We start from the raw sequence: 21,663 nt of genomic DNA, 5'->3' as shown, positions 1-21,663 counted from the left end.
ACATGTGTGGGTTGTTCTTTTGAATGCCCCATTTCATGGTATTGGCTTAAGATGGTTCAACTAGAATTTGATATGGAAGTCATATTTTTAGGTGATTCTAATATGGTAATGTTGCTTGATGTTTTGATCTAACATATGAGATGTGGACACAAGTAGTATTCTTTGGGAATTGACATGGAAAAATCTACACTCTAATCAATTATCAAGGGCAAACTAGGCTTGATCACCTCTATTTCAATGATAGGGTGTGTTGGCATTTGCAATTGTTCTATATCAAGATTGAAGGTGCAATCAACCCTTGTAAGCAATATGAAGGAGTACAATGAGAGCATTGGAAGCTAGTGCTTGTATTGCATCAAGAATTTCTTACAAAAGCAAAAGGAGGATAGAACTTCACCTATTAGAGTTCGATCTCCTATACATAGGTTGCAACAAAATAAGGAAGAAGTCATAGCCAAGATGTTATATGGCTTTCTTGAGCCAATGCCTTCCTTAACAGGACATTGTTTATGGTGGAGATAAAGGCGGTGGTATTCCTCATGAAGAAAAAATAAGATACTTGGTGCATAAATTCGTTAAACTAATGCCCTAGTTGCATGAAGAAGAGCTATCACATGTTGTTCTTTTTTTGTATTTCTAAATAAAAGGCAAAAATAGCCTAAATAAGCTCAAAACTCACTATTTGTGATTATGATAATAAGAATGAGAATATAGATAAGTAGGCTATGCATTGTCCCTTAGAGTGCGTGTGCTAATATGTTTTTTTTGCATTAGAGGTTGCTCGAAGAATAAATTGTCCAAGAAAGTGAGATTAAACAAGTCACTGATCTGGATCCTTTAATCTACTCATGAATCGTGATTTACATGAAGTTAAGATCATACAATGTCTTTTATGTATTGACAACCAGAGCTATGTTTATTCATGAAAGCATCATTTACCTACATGTGACCTATCTCAAAAAGAATTTCAACAAATGGTTCACATTGGCCTTGGAATATTTGCTTCTTGAATAGATTAACTTAGTGAGGTTTTAGATGGTTTTCACAGAGGGCATGTAGTTGACTGGTAGTATGGAGGTTTTTCTAAAAATGCGTCTATGGGTGGGAAGATGCCCAAAGCGACTCCACGATCAGAGGTTTGTGTGAGTACAGAGTCTCTGTTTTCCCCGAGGCATCCACCCTTTTGTGAACAGGCCTTACTGCGGGGGTTCCGATCCTAGCTCGATGGGACACCTGTGGAATCCCTTGGTAGAAACACCATTATGCACACAGCAAGTGGCCCAGAGATCTGGAGGCTTCACGAAGACCACCGGTCTGGCTTGGTATCTACCCGTGAGGGTAGTGCCGCAATCGAAGGACATGGATTTTGACAGAATTAGAGCTAGCCTGCCAATGGGTTCGTAATGCTCATGGACGATGACAAAGCATCATTCAAAATTGAAGAGAGAGCCACCACTATTGGAAGAAGAGGGTTCCATCCGGGTTTGGTAGTGGACGCCCTCAAATCATGGCAGCTACAAAGCAAGAATGCAGAATCCTGATGGTTTGCAAGAAGATGTTTGATGAGCATTCCAAATGCTGCTCATGAATATCTCCCAAATTATCAGGAACAATGTGACGCGTGAGCATGATGGTGGAATTTCTGTCCTCTTCTTGCACAATCCAATTTGTAAATCTTCTCGTCTGCTCGCCATACAAAAAAAGGGTAGAGGAAAAAGAGCAACAGATGGGCAGGTTGAATCAAAGGGGGAATGAAGGCAAAAATTTGGGGTTCTTTTGCATCTACTATAGAGGACAGTGGGGCTTCATCAAGCATGTTAGAAGGGAAACACAGGTCATATCAGCAGACAGCAGTGTCTCGTGGAAAATTAGGGCCATCATTCCTAGCAAAGAAAGATTTTCTCAAGGTTGTGTTTCATGATTGAGGGAACCCTTTGGCCTATGGGTTTGCTGGAGAGGACAAGGTTTCTAGAGAAGCTACCATCATCAACAGTAGCTAGAGTAGCTTCATGATACTTTGTGTCACCATCCACATCAAGTTTCCAACCAAAATCAGGTTTTTTTGAACAAGGGACAGACGTTCCAAAGAGCGACATGACTGTGGTTCAAATTCTGTGTGTGTTAGGGGGGACTACTTTACGCCATTTACTAAACAAGGTTTTTTTCCTTTAAGATACTGGTGGTATTACAAAGATCTGCATTTACTGGAGCCGCAGGGTGTTAGGTTGCCAAAGAGCATCCATCATCATCAATAGCCTTTCAACAACCATATGTATGTCCTCTGCAAATTGGTAATCTTTAACTTTACTATTGCATTTATACTTTAGCAATCTCTACACTAAGCTGATCTATCGTGACAGTTTTCAATCCCAATATAACATTTGAAAAAATCTTGGCTTTGTCTCAATAGGTTTTCCACATCACTATTTGAACAAGATTTATATTGTTTGTACAATCATCACCATCACAAAACTTTTGGATAGATACATAGTAATCGCATGCAATCATAGCTTTAAGATGTGAGCTACGCAAGGAAAGTGTTTGGTAGTGTAGCTAATTCAAAGTATGAGGAATATGATGCAACTAGCTTTGATAGTATGACTTGATGTCACTTTACTGCTCTCATCCAGATTTGAAGCTTTTGAATCTTCATGAGCATGGATACCTACTTTTAGTCATACAAATGCTTCTAACCTTTTTCCAAACCATATTTCTCTTATTTGCTTACCATTCTGCATTGTTGTTGGTGACATTACTATTTTGTCATGCAACCAAAATGGTAGCCATTAGTAGTTGATGAAGATGCACCCATGCTTTTTATGGTAATTTTCTATTTTCATGAATTATATTTATATATCATGCAAATCTAAATGTTTAGTTTCTCTTTCTTTGCTTCCATAAGTAATACACTTTCTTGCTCTTTGTACAGGACTGTTGCAGCTCTTGTGTGTGTGTGAGTTTTTGAGCATGTGAAGCAGATGTGTTATGGATGTGTAGACTTTGTATTAATTGAATGATACTTGTGAGATCTGTTGTAGTAAGGGGCCAAAGGTCCCATGATTATATGCCATTCGATTGGGAAGGTGTTGCTTGGGAAAGGGGAGGCACCAAAAATGAGCAGAGTTTTGGGAGACAAGAGATGAAGCTGAAACACCAAAGTTAAGCATGCTAATGATGAAAACAGCTTACAGGTGCGATACTACTATCCTTAGAATCTAAAGCACCAATATTTTTTAGATAATATCATTGAAGAACAAGAGCTAAATTGTTTTGAGACTTGCAAGTAAGTTTATGCAAGCCTGTTGCTGCTGATTCTGATTGTGAAAAGGGCTGATTTTCATTGTGTTTAAGAATATGCATAATTTTGAAGAGATATATTTCCTGAAACACAGTAGAAGCAACAGTAGTCCACAGATTTCCAATGATGTTGGGTATGCAGTCAAGTGTGGAGAAAATGCAGAGTTTGCTGACTAGTTGATGACATCAACACTTCGAGATGGTGTAGCAGCTGGGCAAATAGTAGGGCAACCTGCATGCTCTGAAAACACAATTCTGACAGCAGATAAAGACCTCTAAACTGCCTTGTCACAAGACATAGACTAGAGAATATTGAATCCTAAACTGCCTGGTCATAAGATGCAAATATTTTGATATGTTCCCACCAATACAAGCCTTGTCACCATCATTAGCACCCTGGCATAGAAACATCTCATGGCCTTGGCTTTCAAATGAGTACAATAAGCATGGTTTGTTTCAATAATCTCACTGAGCCAACTAGTTAGTTCACAGGTGCCTGTGATGCACCTCAATTAGAGGCAGCTGAAATCAGAGCCAACTGGGTAGTCCACAAGTTTAGAGATTCAAACTGACCATGACATTTAGACACTAGACTAGATAGTCTAAAGGTGGAGGAGCACAAGGAGCTTTAAACCACATTGGGTTTACTACTGGGTAAGCTCTAAATAGAGCCAAACGGATACCCCACAGGTTTAGGGACATGCACACAACTCTGGATATGTATGTCTCACCACCACCCTTTCAAGTAGAGACTTAGCAATTGTTGTAGTTATTGCACATGGGACTGCATATAACTTCAAAATAGCTTCAGCAGCTATGCTTTAGCTAAAAATTTGATGGTTCCTTGAGCTTCATGATAGGCACATTTGCAAGTGTTTAGCCATGTAGTGAGGATAACACAAGTAAATTTCCTTAATAGACTTTTGCTAAAAATTCTCTGCCTCATTAATGTTTTGCACTTGAGGCAGTTTGTGGTTTTGATGAGTGGGAATGCACCTAGAATGTGATTAAGGCAAATGGCTAGAGCAGTTTATGCTCTAGGGAAGTGCATGGACAAATGAGTATGAGATGAGCAAGGTGGCCAAGATTTTACTTTTGGACACGTATACTTTGCATTCTGTGCTATGTAAGTTCCTTTCACTTGTAACCAATTTGAACTTGACTTGATGGTTAGTTTGCTTTTGCTGCAAGGGTTGAAGGTGATTGAGTCATCAATGGAGAACTTGGCAAGAGGAGCATGGCAGGCCTTTGGAACTACTTTGAAAGGCGGGGTGAATTTCATTCAAAAGTGCACACTTCAAGAGCTTTTTTTTTGTTTTGGGTTGGGGTGGGGCGTTGGGTTTCAGTAGTGGCAAGCTATTTTTATAGACTTTTGATGCGAGAGACAGAACTTTGAGAATAAAGAAGAATGACTTTTGTGGCTTGATAATTTAATCTTTGTGCAGAATAGAGCAGTTGGCTGAAAACTTTGCTAAGACATTTCAAAAGCAAGGAAGCTTCTCTTACAAAGTTGGAACTCTTGCCCCAGGATTGCTTGAGGTACCTTTTTGACATATATTTTACAGCTCTAAGCAGTGCCATGATAAATTAAAAGTACTCTTAAGGTTTTACTTCTAAGCTGTGTATAAAATGTAATAAATCAATTTGGATCTTAACACTAGTTTTTCCTTATGGGATGTATTGAACGGTGGGAAGGCTATAACAACTAAGGACATGGAGGTCCTTGAGTATGTTGGGAGGAAGGCTATAAATTTTATTGCCATAGAGGCAAGAATTTAAATCGAACAAGATCCAAAGCAGTTTGATCGCAAGTTGATAGAAATACTATAGTGAGTGAAATGAATGCTGAATACAAACCTGTGGATTTATCAGTCCCTGCATGCAACACGTGTTCAAAGAGTAGAGAGAGAGAAAGGGAAAGACTCCATATCCATGAGCCTTCAGGCTCTCAAGCTCATTCCTTCATTTCCACACACTTAACTGAAAAGCACACACACACTACAAGATAAAGTGACCTAGTGTAAATGTAGACTAGACTGACTAACTCTAGTCAGGTCACTGACTGACTACTAACCCGACTTATTTAATGTAGTCACATGTAGACAGCTGTACACACTAGCTGTCATAGATGTTGGTCATAGATGAAGACACACTGACGGTGAGCTTGATTTCTAACACTCCCCCTCAAGCTCAAAAACAAAACTCAAATCATCTGCATCACTCCAAGTAGCTGTCTAAAGTGAATGAACTTATCTTTACCAAGTGATTTGGTAAAGATGTCTGCTACCTGATCTTCAGTCTTCACATGCTCCAAGTCAATCTGATCTGCTAAAACCATTTCCCTGATGAAATGGTAGTGAACCTCAATGTGTTTTGATCTTGCATGATAAACAGGATTGCTTGCTAACATAACACTGCTCAAATTGTCACAGTACAGCTTGACTTTGCTGTCCAAGTGTACTCCCAAGTCATTCAGTAACTTCTGTAACCACTTAGCTTCACAGGCCGCTAAGGCCGCACCACGATACTCTGCTTCCGTACTGGACAATGCAACTGTAGGCTGTTTCTTACTCTGCCAACTGATCATGCTACTACCCAATCCAAATGCATAGCCACTAGTTGACCTCCTGTCATATATGCAACCAGCCCAGTCAGCATCAGTGTACCCCATCAAGTCAAGGGTTTTCCCATATGCATAAAACAGCCCATGATCTGCGGTACCTTTTACATATCTCAGAATTCTTCTGACTGCATCCAAGTGTGGTTTGCGAGGCTTCTGCATGAACTGACTGATCAGCCCCATAGCATAACTCAAGTCAGGTCTAGTGATCGTGAGATAGATCAAGCTGCCTACCATCTGTCTGTACATAGTAACATTCTCAATCTCTGTCCCAACATCAATCTGCAGCTTGACATTCTGCTCCAAAGGCGTATCCATAGGCTTGCAATCAGCCATACCATATTTCTGTAACATGTCATGAGCATACTGCTTCTGTAGCAGCCATATGCCTTGAGGTGTAGAAACAACCTCAATCCCCAAAAAGTATTTCAGCTCTCCAAGGTCCTTGACCTTAAATTCAGCCTGTAAACACGTCTTTATTTCAACAATCTCATTTTCATCATCTCCTGTAATGATTAAGTCATCAACATAGACAACTAGGAAAACATAGCCACTATCTGTCTTCTTCGCAAACAGACTATGATCAGCATCTCCCAATCGGAAACCATGTTGCTGTAAATAACTGCTGATGCGAGCATTCCATGCTCTGGGTGCCTGTTTCAGCCCATATAATGCCTTTTTCAGCCGACATACATGTGCTGGAAATTCTGGATGTACATAGCCTTCAGGCTGTTCCATGTAAACCTCTTCCTGTAATTCTCCATTGAGAAATGCATTCTTTACATCCATCTGCCATAGTTTCCAGCCTCTAGCTGCTGCCAAAGCAATCACAGTTCTAACTGTAGCCATCTTTGCTACAGGACTGAAAGTCTCCTCATAATCAAGACTATACTGCTGCGCATACCCTTTTGCAACCAGCCTGGCCTTATATCTTTCCAATGATCCATCTGATTTACATTTTACCTTATACATCCACTTGCATCCAATAGGTGTTTTGCCCTCAGGCAACTGTACTAAATCCCATGTACCATTTTCAGCCAAGGCTGAATATTCCTCATCCATAGCAGCACGCCAATTCTCATCTGAAACTGCCTCATTAAACTTACTTGGTTCTCTAAAACCTGTTACTTTCGTCATATAAGCATAATGACGGGCTGAATATCCAGTGTAAGTATACCTGTCAACAGGTCGTCTGACCCTCTCTGATCTCCTGAGCTGTGGCTCACTGTGAGCTTGCCTCTCATGAGGCGGCACATAACGGCTCTGTCTAGCACCTAGCGTCATAATAGACGGAATCCCCAATTCACTATCTAAGCTGTCACTGCTAGATGAATCATAACCTGCAGTGAGTGGACCTGTTACATCTTCAAAAACCTTTTCTTTTCCCTTATCGGTTCTCCCCCTCACTGACATATCCGTGTCAGTGGATGTAGTAGTGCGACTCCGTAATCGACCTGTCCAAGGACTCACTGTAGATGATACATCACCTGTCTGACCAGTCATGGAAGTACTCTCTGCAGGAGTGTTTTCAGCATGACTCATACTGGGTGAGCCATCAGTAGGCACTGCAATGGGATTCCCATACCAAGATGCTAACTCATCAAATACCACATCTTTGCTTATGAGTGTCTCATGCGTAGAAGGTACATAACACTTATAAGCTTTCCGTTCCTGTGCATATCCAATAAACACACTTTTCACTGTCTTAGGATCCAATTTCTTCCTCTTCTCATCCGGTATATGCACATATGCAATGCTGCCAAATACCTTCAAGTGTGAAATATCAGGTTTATGACCATACAGCCGTTCATACGGAGTGACATCATGAATCCCTGCTGTAGGGGTTCGATTCAGCACATATACAGCAGTCACCACTGCTTCAGCCCAACAACCATTTGGCAGACATTTTTCATTCAGCATAGCTCTAGCTGACTCCATCCAAACCCTGTTTTTCCTCTCTGCAACACTGTTTTGCTGCGGTGTATAACTGCATGTGAGCTGTCTTCTGATCCCATGTTTAGCAAGATACCTGTCAAAGTAGTTTGAGACATATTCACCTCCTCCATCTGATCTCAAACATGATATGTAACAGCCCAATTCATTTTCAGCATGTTTCTTGAAGTCTTTGAATGCATCAAACACATCATCCTTATGTTTCAAGATATAAAGCCGGAGATGCACTAGAACCTATATTCAAACCAAGTTTGACTTCCTCACGCAGCAACAAAGTAACTAGCTCTTCCCAGTTAGGGGGCTCTTCTCTGACAGAAATGGAAGTGTTAAAAGCTTTGTACTCTTTGTCTAAGCCATTCAAAGCAATAACAATCATATCATCTTCTGATACACTTGAGCCAATAGTAGCAAGTTGATCAGCTATGGTCTTAATCTCCGTGGTATACGTCTGGATGGTCTTGCCATTCCTAGACATGTTGTTGAACTGCTGTTTCAACTGGATCTTTCTTGCATGTGTCATGGTTCCATAATTTTTCATCAGTATGTCCCAAGCATCCTTTGGAGTCTCACATCCAGTGATTTGAATTACCATAGCATCAGATATACATAAGGAAAACCAATGCAGCACCTTGCATGCTCTTTCATTCCATAGCCTGTAGGCTCTTTTCTGTTCATTTGTTGGATTGTGTGCAGGCAACTCAGGAGCAACTTCATCTCCTGTACATAAATCCCAATAACCTTTGCCAACTAGAAAGTTTTTCATTCTGAATTTCCATAATGTAAAGTTCTTATTATCCAACTTCTCTCCAACTATCTGAGTGATATTGTCAGTCCCATGTGCATTAGCCATGATGCAATAGACTGTTTATCAAGTGCCTGACTCCCTGCAGTCCAATAAGTATGACTGACTAAGTTCGGTCCGTAACAGTTTATGACAGTTTTCTGCACTAAATTGCAAAAAAAAACCAGGGTATTTCAGCCCACTGACACCCCAAAACAACCCTCAAGCAAGTGTCTCAACTGGAGATATAACTGTCAATATATAAGCTATGTGTTTGCTTCAGCTTAAGCTTATGTAACCTCACTGCCAGGGTACATACATGCAGTCTGAAAACTGTAAACTGTGAGTAACCAGCAGCAATTTCAAGTCCAAAACTGAGTGTGTCAACAAATTCAGTTTCAGGTTGCAGTCAACCAGAATTCAGCATACCAAGCTCCAAGCAGCTCCAAAATGTCTTTTGACCATGTCATACATTTACTTTGTAGTGGCAAGTTCAATACATGAACATTTGAGTAGGCATAGACAACCTGTCTTCATTGATCAATGGCATAAACCTCATGAGCTGTTTGTAATTAACTAGGACAGTGTAACTGCATTTACTTCAGCTTCAAAATTCAGTTTTCAATAATGCTTATTGCTTGCTTCAATTCTCCATGCATTCAGCATGTATAGGCCAGTTCATATAGATGATGGAACCCCCAAGATGACCTGTATTGCTTCAGTAATGCACAGTACTTGTCATTGACTGTGTATGACAGTTTTCAGCCTGTCATTGATTTTCAGATCTGAGTATTTTGAGCAACTGTGTATGACAGTTTTCAGCCTGTCATTGATTTTCAGATCTGAGTATTCTGAGCAACTGTGTATGTCAGTTTTCAGCCTGTCATTGATTTTCAGATCTGAGTATTCTGAGCAAAAGATCTCAGCTCCAAGACATTTGATCCAATGTATACATGCTTTGACACATTCTTGTGCTCCAAAGATGCCTTCTGAGTGTAGTACAAGGCTCCTGTGTGTCAGTAATGACTGAATGCATGCTGTCCATTCATGTTTACAGCAGTTCAGAAATGATTACAGGTCTGTCTGTCACTCCAGCTCATAACAGAGCTCCCACACAAGCATTTACTCCTTGCACACTTCAAATATCTTCAATAGTGAGCATACATGTTCTATGAACCTTGTCTAGGTGCCCCATTGAAGATTGACAGGTTGCTGTCCACTCAGATCAGCAGGCGCAGATTTTCAGACCAGGGGGCGTAGATTTTCAGGCACAGGTTGCTGTCCACTGAGATCAGCAGGCGCAGATTTTCAGATACAGGTTGCTGTCCATTCAGATCAGCAGGCGCAGATTTTCAGATATAGGTTGCTGTTTTTCAGGAGGCAGTCCACGATTTTCAGACACAGGTTGCTGATTTTCAGGAGGTAGTCCACGATTTTCAGAAGGCAGTCCACGCTGATTCCTTCCTTTGACTATGGCTTCATTTGCAAGTGTCCAGCTTCTTCCTCATTCCTTACTTCCATCTCCTTTGCACTGCAAGTTGTCATGTCCATTCTCCCACAGCCTCATGGATGAAGCTCTGATACCATGTTCAAAGAGTAGAGAGAGAGAAAGGGAAAGACTCCATATCCATGAGCCTTCAGGCTCTCAAGCTCATTCCTTCATTTCCACACACTTAACTGAAAAGCACACACACACACTACAAGATAAAGTGACCTAGTATAAATGTAGACTAGACTGACTAACTCTAGTCAGGTCACTGACTGACTACTAACCCGACTTATTAATGTAGTCACATGTAGACAACTGTACACACTAGCTGTCATAGATGTCGGTCATAGATGAAGACACACTGACGGTGAGCTTGATTTCTAACAACAAGGAGCATCACTAAGGGCACCAAATCAAATTGGAAAAGATGGTAGTATCAATGTCAGAGAGGAGAGGGAGTAGTGTGCTGAATCTGTAAGAAATAAGTGAGAGTGACTAGGGGGCTGGTATAATATAGCCCCCAACCTCCAAATCTGGCTGACCTGTTGGCGGCAGTTCCAAACTGGCCGACTGCCCAAGAAATGGACTGACTACATAGGAAATGCCCTCATTGGGCAGGCTGCCACCCAAAAAGGAAATGTTAACTAAAACAACAATATACTAAACTGACAGAGCTCCTCTATCTCCTACAAGACTCTGATAGGAGCTCACAACTAGGAGATGACAGACTGACGTACAAAATAGGGCAGGCTAACACCCCCTCTCAGATCATGGGAGGGTCTAAAGACCTAACAATCTCATGAAGCTTGAGGCAAAGGCTTCATGAAGAAATCAACCATTGTCCACCATGGGACAATAGTCCACTCCCAGCTTCAAGTCCATGATCTGCTCTCAAACATAGTGGTACTGAACGTCAATGTGGGAGCTTTCGCTCAACCGCCAAGACCCACGGACCGCTTATTGTTTCAAGCGTTCCAAGCCGAGCACTAATGGCTACCTCTCACATAGCTGATGCGCCATCCATATCTACGGGTGTAGTGAGCTTACCTCCATGCCGATTGAGTTACCTCCTCTCCCGCGCACTCCGGTAGCTCCACGATTCAAGTGCAAGCTTCAAGCAAGCTCCATCCTCAAGCTCCATGCTCCAAGCTCCATCATCGCGAGCAAGAGAAGAGAAGAGAAAAGAAGAGAAGAAGAGAGGAGAAGATAGAGAGCTTCTTCTCCCCGGTCCCTCACCCTCGCACACTCACTCCCTCACTCTCTCACACTCCCTTTCTCAAGCACAAGCTCAAGCAAGCAAGAAGAAGAAGAAGAAGAGAAGAGTCACTTTTGGCCACACACAAGAATGAGCTTCTCATTCACTTTTCAACTTTATATACAAAACCCTAAATCCCTTTTGGGCGGTCATCCCCTTATCCTCTTTTTTACATGGCCGGCCGTGGCCTAGGCCCTTTTTCCCATTGTTATTCTATCTTCTTAGGTTTCTTTCCACCCCCCGTCTACATTTACAAATTGCATGTGTGAGAGCTGACGCTTCTTAAATTAAATCATGATGCGCTTGCGCTCTTTTACAAAAGTATTGACTTGCGCTTTTCCTTGTGCGCCTTTTTCCCTTATTTAGGACTTTTTTGCGCTTCTTGTATTTCTAGATTTTTCTTGGTGCACCTTCGTCTTCCGTTTCACTTTTACCTTGGCCTTGTCTTCTGCTTCAGCTTTTCCGAATTTTCCACCTTTGTTCGTTTGAGGGTTAACATTACCCCCCTCCTAGAGGAGCGCCAGTCCCCTGGCACTCACCGTCGTGGGTAGCAGGCTTTGGCATGCACTGAAGACGTGGATGAAAGGGACATTGATGGTTGCCGTGGAGGAGTGTTGGTGGTGGTGTGGTGGAAGGTTGTTGGGGGCACGTTGGTGGCCTAGGTGGCTGGTGGTAGGGTTGTTGGAGTTAGTGGTAGGGTTGTTCTTTGTTGGGGATTGCACTGATGGCCAGCACAAGTGTTGGTTTGTTGGAGATTCGGCACATGATTCTTTGACGGGCTTGCAGGATGATAAAGGATAAGAGTTCAGAGTTGGGTATCAATCAAGAGCGAACGACACTTTCGTTGGAGTCTTCAATACTTGCAATTGAAAACTTCTCATAGGTGGTCTCTCCCTAGGGATAGTGCTAGTCTTCTTTATTGTGCACAAGACATAGTTCAATTAGTTTGGGAGACAGGTCGAACTCTAAGTAAGCTGAGAGTATTGTCTTGCACTTAGGGACCCAAATTCTGTATATATTTCGGTGTCGATATTATGTGAGTGCTCGTGCATACTTAGATATTATGTAGTTAGAAGACCGCGGCTGGTTTCTCATAACAATGTGTGAATGAAGCAAAGGCGTCCATGTTGAGAAGTACACGTGAAGGTGTATGCGACATCCTTTGCGTTGTGATTGCACGACGTAACATAATTGAACACAGGGACATTGCACTGTCGGTAGTTGGTAGCTATTGGACCTGTGTGATGAGGACAGTGTACTTTTCATGGCCATTCGTACGGTGCTTACCACAATTGATTGCAATGGTATTAAGGCAGAGTGTAAGAGGGAATCGTGCGAATGGGTTAGGGTGACAGGTCTAACTATAGGCAAGATAAGCTTCCTAGGTATGTCCTGCCCTTGATGTGCCCTGAACAATTGTGGGTGATGCTAAAGGGCTAGGAGACTAGGGATGGAGCCAACCGACCAAGGTCATTGGTCGTACCTAATTTGAGGACCCCTAGGGACTGTGCTGTGATTGTGGGCGCTTTTTATTTTTCCTTTTTTTTTCTTTTGCTTTTCTTTTTTTGTTCTTTTTTTTTTCTTTCTTTCTTTATTCTCTCTCTCTCTCTCTTTTTTGGTGGACTTGCCTGAGTGCAACCATTAGAATGTATTGAGGCTATCACCCTTTTAGTGGGTTGGGAAATGTCAAGGTTCGAAGGCTCATGAAATGGATATTACAGTGATGAGTGTGTTCTAGCCTCGTTGTTAGAGAAGTAGTTGTTGAGATGGGGAGATATACATGAGATATTGCAATCCTCTTTGGAACATGCGGTATTGGTACAATTGGGGTAACAACTGCTGTGAGTGCTCGGTGTAGAGTGTAACCCAGAAAGAGAAAGTGGTTAAGCTCATGCTTTGGGCTATGTGACGTGGGCATTCGCAAGGGTGATTTTTGCTTTCGGTAGCGTGGCTTTGTCCCGGCTCTTCGTGGGGTTGGCAGTCTTGTGGTGTCTTGGATATTGAACACTTTTGCACAAAGATCTGCATCATCCTGCATCCACTTGTCACTTCATGAGAGTACATGCACGGCTCATGCCACAACTATAATAAACCAGTGCAACATAAAGAGACATCACTTATCTGAATTCCATGGTATTGACTTAGATACTTATCACATGTGCTTGATTATCTTTTTCTTTTGCTAAAGACGTGAAACATAGTAAACGCAGATATGAAAAGTTTGTACAATTGGAAAACATGTCAGTACGTAACCCTTTAGAGACAAAAAGTCATGGCCAGGGAGTATTTGATAAGCCTTTTACATAACATGGGGCTACTCTATTTGTACGAGGCGGGGCGAGTCCGGGTGGTCGGGCGACTGAGGCTTTGCTAGTGAGGGGCTTCTGTGAGGCCAGGGAAGATGTTGGCTGGGACCCAGATGGTATAGTCCTTGGCCGCAACTGTTTCCAAGATGCTTTTAAACAATGTGTCAAATTCCTACTTGTCTCGAGCTGTCCTCTTCTCTTTCGAGCACTTGGTGCCTAAGCGTCTGGTGGGAGCTTGCACGGCTGGTGTTGCCACACCCCGTGTGCTCCCTTGAGCCCTTGTCCTCTTGGCTTGGGGGGTTTTTGGCCTGCGTCTTGGGCGGTGTTATTTAGGGCCTCTTTTCGGCGTGTACCTCTTTAGAGTAGGCATGTAGCGTTTTGGTGGGGGCGCTTGTGCTGCATGCTTCCTTTGACGACGAATAGCGTTCTTGCAAGCCAGTTGCATTGGGTGCTCCATGTTGGTTACCGTAGGGGGACCTGCAATATGCGAACCGAGGATTAGGCCTTGAGGTAGGATAAAACTGTTCGCATGGAAGGGATTATACAATAGGTCATTAAGTGCACATGACGAGAAGGGGAGAGGTGAGGCATGCAATGTTTGTTGTAGAGGGATGGTCCCCATGATGATGTTCATTTGGCCTCTAGCCATTAGCAGATCTTGGCTCATACTAAGTTGCGTGGACTGGTTGTCATGGAGTGGGGCAGGGCTCATCCTCAGAAGGATAGACCAGAAAGGGGGAAAGGTTTATAGAAAGGGACGGTACCTTGCCTACACCCTCAGAGATGTTGGTCAGAGCTTCCTATGGTGTTGATGAGGGTTGCATGCCCTCCACTTGGAGGCGGGAATGGTCACACAACTTCTAAATGTGTGGTGAGAGGAGGACCTGAGGAGCTTAGCCTGTTGAATCCAACTCTTCTCCCTGTGCTTGACTATCATTGCTTGTGTGCGTTGACATTGCCTATACAGGGCCACTAAATTCATTGTTTATTTATGTACATATTTACGAATCCATGTCACTTCTCGAGTATAAAAGGCAATTGTAGAACTCCAGATTGTATTGGAGTGTGGCACACGCATCTAGTACTCGTGGCAGCTTACTCAATGCCGATAGATATTTTGCAACATCGAGTAGCATTGAATCTTGTCCGAGTCTAGTGGCAACAACATGTAACTCCTCAGTGAGAACCTTATGAGAGAGAGAGTTCTCTTAGCTAGTTTCAACTAAGTCCGTACCCCGAATGGCAATTAGCACTCGAAAGGAAGTTGGTGCCACATAGGTTGGGTCTCTTTGAGACTACCATTTGGCCAATTGCTCCTCTGAGACTGTCATGATCTGGCTCCTAGCTCGGCCATTGCAACGCGGTTTTCACACCAACGTTGTTCGAATTGACTTGGACCCTCTGATTGTTGCTTTAGTTGCTCTATCTCTAAGAGGTTTGGTTGGCAGAGCACATCATTGAATGTTACAGTTAAGCATAGTTCGTCAGCTTCCTCGTCAGAGATGAGTGGCATGCGTTTATACAGGAGCTTGTTATAGTGCTCGTCAAGATGTTCTTGCTATTCCCAGGATAAGGGAAATTGCAAGTATTTTTCAAGCTGCTCTTTAGGGAATGCACATGTCTGCCAGGACATAGACACGTGCGAACACTTTGAGCTTAGCATTCAACTCGGTTAAGCATTCTGCGATACTTCTATGTTCAACGAGGGCTTGCTCAGTTGCTCTCATGCTAGGCTCAGGCCTAGACGATCAAGATTAGTCAACGCTAGGATTTCTTATGCTCTTGGGGTTTCCATGTTTCTCCTGAGGCTTTGTTATTGCGTCATGGTTCTCCTTGGATGTGACTGGTATAAATTTGTTGCCCTGTTGTGACAGCGTTGTATCCACTCTTGATTAGTCAATGCGAGTTCTGTTGGCGGTGGATTGAGTGTTCCAAGCAACCGTTGATGGTAATGACTGCTTTGATTTTTCAGAGCACACGGATGTGTCTGAGGTTTCACCACTATTAAGAGAGGCATCAATGGGGTCATTGGTGGATGGACTCCATGCTTCATTCCTCAGCTCTCCAGCGCTCTTGGTGTTAATGTTCTTGGGGTCCACAACCACATGTAACTGCTGTTGTTTTCGCTGTTTTTTTCTCTTTTTCTTGGTCAGTGAAGGTGTATCTCTCAACGATTCAGGACCCTCGACTAGGTCAACCGTTGATGTGCTTGGTTGGGCCTCAACATTCTCTTTCTCTAGTGTGTCGTTATGGGACATAGCCGTGGCTTGTTGAATAGCCTCACTAGGTTGTGAGGGTACAACTGCCTCCCTTTTCGGAGAGTCTAGCTCTGTCCTTATGTTTAACTCCTCCAGCCTAGACTTTAGGTGCTTTGGAAGTGGTGGAGTTGTCAATGAAGTTGGTTGCGATACCTCCTCCACAGGTGAACTACTAAGGACACGCTCCACAAGGGGCATTGTCATGACCAAGGGCTGTGACTGCTGTGATCCTTGATTGGAAGTAGTAGCAGCTAGTTCAGTGGACTTGCTATTATTGGTGGATTGTGGTGTCAAGTCCTTAGATTGATTGGAAGTTATCGTGTCTTTTGTTGCCCTTAGAGTATTCACTTGCGTAGATCGAGTATCGGTTGAGCTAGCCACTGTGGATTGCATAGGCATATTCTTAGGTTGAGAGCTAAGGATGGTGTCGTGTCCTGCCTCTTGGACATTTGGAAGCTCTGATGTAGGTAGAGATTGGGATTGAGTAGCTGCACTTGACGACTGTTGTGCTTCCTGTGTCCGTTTAGGGGAAGGGTGTGTAGGAGACTTAGGACTCCTAAGTGGCTTTGACACTGGCTGGGAGATTTGCTCGTGGCTGTTAGATGATTTTGCTATTTGCTTTGTTGAGCATTTACCCTTGCCATGAGTAATGTTGTGCCTATGATGCCTGCTGTCCTCTTGGGGAATCAAAGGCTCCTTGGGCACTAGTGGCTTTTGCGTATCCTCAACGATTACATCTGATATCTGCTTGTCAAGCATGCTAGGCTGAGGATCTACCCTCCGATTGGTCCCGTTTGGTTTCCTAATTTCGACCATGAGGGGCTCGATCACTCCACTGTTGTTGACTCGAGACTTGGTTTTTTGTTTAGATCTCCTCCTACGCTTCTTTGCTCTTGATACGATCTGGCCTTCAGTCGACAAGGGAGGTTTAGCAAGGGGTTTTGATACCCAAATCCATCGGTTACCTGCGTAATACCCTTGAGCACGTAGCAATGCTTTGAATATCCATTGTGGCATTGTGATGACCCTCCATTGATGCCTTCGTCTATAAGGCTTGGGCTTCTTTTGGGGTCTTCTACGATATTTGTAAGTCCAAAGCCCGTCCTTGGCATTGTCTCTTGACCTTCTTGTTTCAGGTATGGCCTCACTCACTGGTTCTCCTTGTTCAACCTGTGCTTGTATCAATTCTTCCAACAAGCCCTTGCTCTTGTTAGTAGGCTTGACTGTTATGTCAGCACCTTCCTTGCCTTTCCCTCGAGGTTTGATGAGGTCACCCTTACTAAAGGTTGTGACTATCCTTACACCCGGTAGTGTCAGGTGTATTCTCTGTGCTACATAGTCAGCCTTGCACTTGGTCGCTCTTTTGAAGGGTCTTCCTAGGAGAGTTTCCTTCCCGCAGTTAGCACTATTTGGAGGAACATGAAATAGGATAGGCAAGCTTTCAGTTTCAATTGTCGCAAGGATTCTGCACTTCCCTATGAGCGCTTGTGGGTGTCCCCCATAAGGGCTAAGGGTTGCATTAATCGGTGTGAGCTCTGGTTAGCCTAGTAGGGTCCATGCTTCATAGGTCAAGATATTAAAATTTGATTCTTCATCAATCAAAGTATCGATAGTGTGCTCTCTTTTTGCGGTGAGTTTGACCCTAAGATAAGCAGGTGGTATTATGTCTTCGTCTTCTGGGTCTTGGCTTGTAAATTTAAGCCTTCTGACAAATGCCCTTGAGTCCTCAATTGCACGACCAAATGTGGATTCTCCATTGATATCTTGGCTCGTCAGTGTAGTGCTGTTCATATCTAGTCATTCTCGCTGTTGTAGCTTGATGTTGTTGCTTTTTGCTTTGACTAGATGCAGTCCGAATGCAACACGTATGTGGCCTTTTTGCCCTTGTTGGCTAGATTGGCCCATTGATGTTCTAGGGTCTCTGTTTCTCTCTGTTCGGGTGTGGGCTTCTGGTTGCTCTTTTATAAGTGAGAATCCATGCTCGTGTAGAGTCATTACTACACTACGGTCCAATTTGGAGGACCTGTCACGACGCGCGTTTTCTCTCCAACCTACTTGGGGGAGGTGCGGAGGGGGCAGAGTCCCCTCTGCGGGGGTCCGGGGGGGCAGTCTTTGCCGGCCCGCATGGCCGTTATGGTAAACACCATGCGCAATTTGGAGGACCGTTTATAGCCAAATTTTGAAATACTTGCTCTAAGTTTCAACCTAGTGATGGATTTGTGATGTGCCTTTAGCTCTATGTAGCCTTTGGGGACAATTTCGGGGTTTAGATGCGTCAAAATTTGCGTTCTAGATACCTGATCGATTTTGACAGTTTTCTGTCCGATTCTCAGATGTCCGATTTTCAGGAGTCCGATTATCAGAATCGGACGTCCAATTTTGGGTTGGTTCGATCAGCCCAGTGGTCCGATTTTGGTCACGTTCGATTTCTAGAATTGGACGTCCGATTTTGACAGGCGTCCGATTCTGAGCCGTCCGATTTTCAGTGTATCTAATTTTTAGGGTCCGAGTGTCCGATTTTGAGACTGGGTCCGATTCTCGCAGTGGTCCGATTCTGGGAAACGGATTCGAAAGGGTGGTTTGATTCTAGCAGTCGGACGGTCCGACTGTGAAATTGAATGGTTCGATTCTGGGAATTGGACGGACTGGTTCGACGGTGCGGACGACGGCCCGCAGATTGCGCACGATGCCTTAAGGTCAACGCCTACTCCACGGAATCGTCTCGTGCCTTCCAAATAGGTGCAAAACAATAGAAGGAACTGCCAGGCATATCTGGAATCAATGTGGCGTTCGAATCGATCAGCACTTCAAAGGTCTCTCCGCAGCTCTCTCTCTCTCTCTCTCTCTCTCTCCCTAGCTCTCCAGCTCACTCTCTTCTCACAAGGCAGAATGCCAAATGTGGTCTTTCCTGGTTCCCTGGGCCTCTTATTGCCCCATCCCAGCCTGCTGCAACCTCGGAAGTTAATCCCTCATACTCTTTTAGCCAAAAATCTGAATCTGTGCCCCTATTTCCCTGTTTCAGCCTGTTATACAGCAACATAAAACCTAGTGTTTGCTCCAATGTTTTGCTTCTATTCTTCCTAAATGCAAGAAAAAATTATAAGAAAAATACCTACACTACTCCATCATGCTTTCCCAAGTCCAAAACAACAAAAACCTACTTGCTAAGGAGATCGAATATCTCTTCAAACTCCCTTGCTTCCTACCTATCTACCTCAAGTACCGGTTCGGGGAAAACCCTACTTCAATGCTCGATTCGAAGCACGCAAGCGCTCAAGGCTTGAATCCATTGGTCCAGACAACGGAACCAAAATGTGGGAGCTTTCGCTGAACTGCCAAGACCCACGGACCGCTTATTGTTTTAAGCGTTCCAAGCCGAGCACTAATGGCTATCTCTCACATAGCCGACGCACCATCCATATCTACAAGTGTAGTGAGCTTACCTCTATGCTGATCGAGTTATCTCCTCTCCCGCGCACTCCGGTAGCTCCACGATTCAAGTGCAAGCTTCAATCAAGCTTCATCCTCAAGCTCCACACTCCAAGCTCCATCACCGTGAGCAAGAGAAGAGAAGAGAAGAGAAGAGACGAGAAGAAGAGAGGAGAAGGAGAGCTTCTCCTCCGCGGTCCCTCACCCTCACACACTCACTCCCTCAGACTCTCACACTCCCTCTCTCAAGCACAAGCTCAAGCAAGCAAGAAGAAGAAGAAGAAGAGGAGAGCCACTTTTGAATACACACAAGAATGAGCTTCTCATTCACTTTTCAACTTTATATACAAAACCCTAAATCCCTTTTGGGCGGTCATCCCCTTATCACCGTTTTTACATGGCCGGCCGTGGCCTAGGCCATTTTCCCCATTGTCCTTCTATTTTCGTAGCTTCCTTTCCGCCGCCCGTCTACATTTACAAATTGCATGTGTGAGAGCCCATCGCTCCTTAAATTAAATTATGATGCGCTTGCACTCTTTTACAAAAGTATTGACTTGCGCTTTTCCTTGTGCGCCTTTTTTCCTTATTTAGGACTTTTCTGCGCTTCTTGTGTTTCTAGATTTTTCTTGGCGCACCTTCGTCTTCCGTTTCACTTTTACCTTGGCCTTGTCTTCTGCTTCAGCTTTTCCGGATTTTCCACCTTTGTTCGTTTGAGGGTTAACAGTCAATGTGCTTTGTGTGAGCATGAAACACCGGGTTCTTAGCTAGAGTAAGAACACTCTAGTTGTCTATGCATAGCTCCGTAGGATCGGGCTTGAGAGTTGAGCCCATCCCACAAGGCAATGGAAAATGAAGGAATACTAACACAGAGAGAGAGAGAGAGAGAGAGAGAGAGAGAGAGAGAGAGAGCAGAAAATGAAGGAAGAAATACTACAGTGATTGAAATGAATGGTAAATACAAAGCTGTGGACTAATCACTCCTACTACACAAAGGCCAAAGCGTCAGTGAGGGCATAAGATTAGACTAGAAAAGATGGCAGCACCAATGTCCGAGAGGAGAGAGAGCAATGTGTGTCAAATTTGCAAAAAGTAAGTGAGAGTGACTAGGGGGGATTGCTATATATAGCCCCCCACCTCCAGATCTGACCGACTTGTTGGCGGCAACCCTAATCTAGCCGACTGCCCAAGAAATGGGCTGACTACATAGGATATGCCCTAATTGGGTAGGTTGCCACTCGAAAAGGAAATGCACACTAAAATGTCAACACACTAAAGTGACAAAGCTCCTCTGTCTCCTGATAGACTTTGACAAGAGCTCACAACGAGGAGATGAGACTGATATACAAAATAGGGCAGGCTAACAGGTTGCAGGGTCTACTAGTCCACATGTCAATCTTTTTCCTGCATAATTATTGGTTCCAATCATGTTTAATTTTGGCTTTACCGATATGATATGGTACTTTTCAAGTCTTTGTTTGTTGACAAAAAACTGCAGGTTTACTATAATTCTGGGTGGCTTGGCAATGAGTGAGGCGGTGCAAAAGACAACAGATTGGCTAAAGGCTATAAGGGTTGAAGGAGTCTATGTAAGTACTCTCTCATTAACAACTTTACCTCTTAAAGGGTGTAGTTAGCCTCATCCTTACTTGCATGGGTATTGGTCAAATATTTATCACTTGTCCTTATATATCTTTGTGTATTGCATAGGGATATGCATGACATAACCGTTGATAGCTATATGGAAGTTCCTGACAACGATGAGCAAACCTTCCTTCGAGCCATAGGCAAGCAACTCGTCATTAACATTGGCATCGATGCAAGTGATAGAAAATCTCCAATTCTACATTGGGATAATGTATAATTCGACGCTTCTATTTACCATTTCATTAGCCATTAGGGATCAACTTGAGTAAGAATATAGTATCACCATATTATGGCATCATAAAGATTAATTAAATAATATTTTAAATAAAGTTACATATATATAAGTTTTTTCATGACGTAGAAAAGAAATCGTATATAGGAAAATATAATCTATTTAGGAACTATTTCTTGACATAAGAAAAAAAAGTCTATATAGTGAAACAATTTTACCTAATCTATTAGATGCGTATCATGTCCTGATTGAAATTAACTAAATAATCTCTAAATAAATTTTAAGTTAAAAGTTACTATATAATTTCCTACTTAGAAATTCATATAAGGAGGAATATGCAAACTAAGGAAAATGCAATATTTTCAAGTTAGAGAAAAAGTAGGATTATATAAGAAATTT

General features: G+C 43.1%; 1 long non-coding RNA gene across 11 annotated transcripts; it reads left to right on the top strand.

Annotated features, from left to right (window-relative positions):
• Nucleotides 1-1,061: 1,061 nt before the first annotated feature.
• Nucleotides 1,062-21,392, top strand: LOC148012386 (uncharacterized). Of its 11 annotated transcripts, none has more exons than XR_015689108.1 (6): nt 1,062-2,056; nt 2,174-3,191; nt 4,497-4,568; nt 4,743-4,836; nt 20,884-20,974; nt 21,096-21,392. It is a non-coding gene; the product is annotated as an uncharacterized LOC148012386 (long non-coding RNA). The 11 variants fall into 11 exon arrangements; XR_015689113.1 differs by having other exon boundaries at nt 1,062-2,272; nt 3,039-3,191; XR_015689110.1 differs by having other exon boundaries at nt 1,062-2,272; nt 2,930-3,191.
• The last annotated feature ends 271 nt before the right edge of the window (nt 21,393-21,663 follow it).

The sequence above is a fragment of the Lygodium microphyllum genome, chromosome 27 (assembly GCF_053477565.2).
Source record: "Lygodium microphyllum isolate KBCC chromosome 27, Lygodium_microphyllum_v1.1.10, whole genome shotgun sequence".
In the NCBI taxonomy this organism is placed as follows: domain Eukaryota; kingdom Viridiplantae; phylum Streptophyta; class Polypodiopsida; order Schizaeales; family Lygodiaceae; genus Lygodium; species Lygodium microphyllum.
Note: the sequence above shows the minus strand (reverse complement) of the source record. Positions and strands in the feature narration are given on the sequence as shown.